Source organism: Protobothrops mucrosquamatus, unplaced genomic scaffold, assembly GCF_001527695.2.
Source record: "Protobothrops mucrosquamatus isolate PMUCROS unplaced genomic scaffold, P.Mucros_1.0 scaffold2781, whole genome shotgun sequence".
Lineage (NCBI taxonomy): Eukaryota > Metazoa > Chordata > Lepidosauria > Squamata > Viperidae > Protobothrops > Protobothrops mucrosquamatus.
The window spans coordinates 96,604-97,692 of record NW_015388818.1 but is presented as its reverse complement, the minus strand read 5'-3'; positions in this window follow the sequence as shown (position 1 = coordinate 97,692).

The following is a 1,089-nucleotide window of genomic DNA, read 5'->3' as shown; positions in this document are numbered from 1 at the left end:
GGGGGTTCCTAGTTTTGGATTCAGAACAGGTTCTTAGCCACAATGTCTCAATGGAAGAAATGTGCCATTGACTCAATGTTGAAATGTATAGATTTGGTAGGAAAGGAGTAGAAGCATAAGACCAGACCTAGCATCAACCTATAGAAAGTCAATTGCATCCAAAGCCCACAGGACAAGCGTTATTAAAATCTCGAGTGGCCCCTGATGCAAAAGTTATTGGGGGCGGAGAGAATGTTTTAAGTTAATAATGTGTCAATATACTTTGAGTATATTGACTATCAACTATCAATAATCACACATCAGATAAAGCTCATTGGCTATAATACTGCCACTGCACAAAGATGTTTACTTTAGATGATACCATATTTAACATAATTTTAAATTACATCCTTGATACAAGGATATCCTTACATCCTTGATCTGTCTCCTATTAGATGTTAGTCTAATAACATCTATCTTAGCACCTATTTTAAAAAGGTATTTTAACTCTGCCTTGTATTTTATTTTGTTTATTATCTGTACTGTTCTTTGAGTGAAATAAATTACATTGGAATTTATCGTTTGGGTCAATTCAATGTGTGTATTTACGTCAATCCCATTACAGTCCAGTTAGAATCCGATTCTCAAAGAAGGATCACAAGAATTTTTTATCTCAGGCTACCATTAGAGTTTCAAAGACTAGGTGACCAAGCCTCTTTGTTCTGTTTTTGCTCTCCTCATCTCATTTTCCTTGTCTATCATTTTCTAACACTGGGGTTTTTTTTGAAGACAGCTCTATGGCCAAAGAGGGAGCTAAATTGTTTCAAGCGTATGAAGGAGATGAGTAACTCCGAAAGCAGAAAAAATAGAAGAATAGTGAAAAATTTTTATTCTTCTCTGTTAACTGGTGTATCCACCACATCTTTCTGAACCTTAATGATTAGGAGATCATAGTTCTCATATAATGCTAATTTATGTTTGTCTGAAATTAAATTAACCTAGCGACCTGAATGCAGTTTTCCACCTAAACAGGACCATAAAAAGAATAGACTAGCTGGAAAAAAAGAGAAAAGAAACCATGGGGATGTTGGTAGGAAATAGGTCCACGCT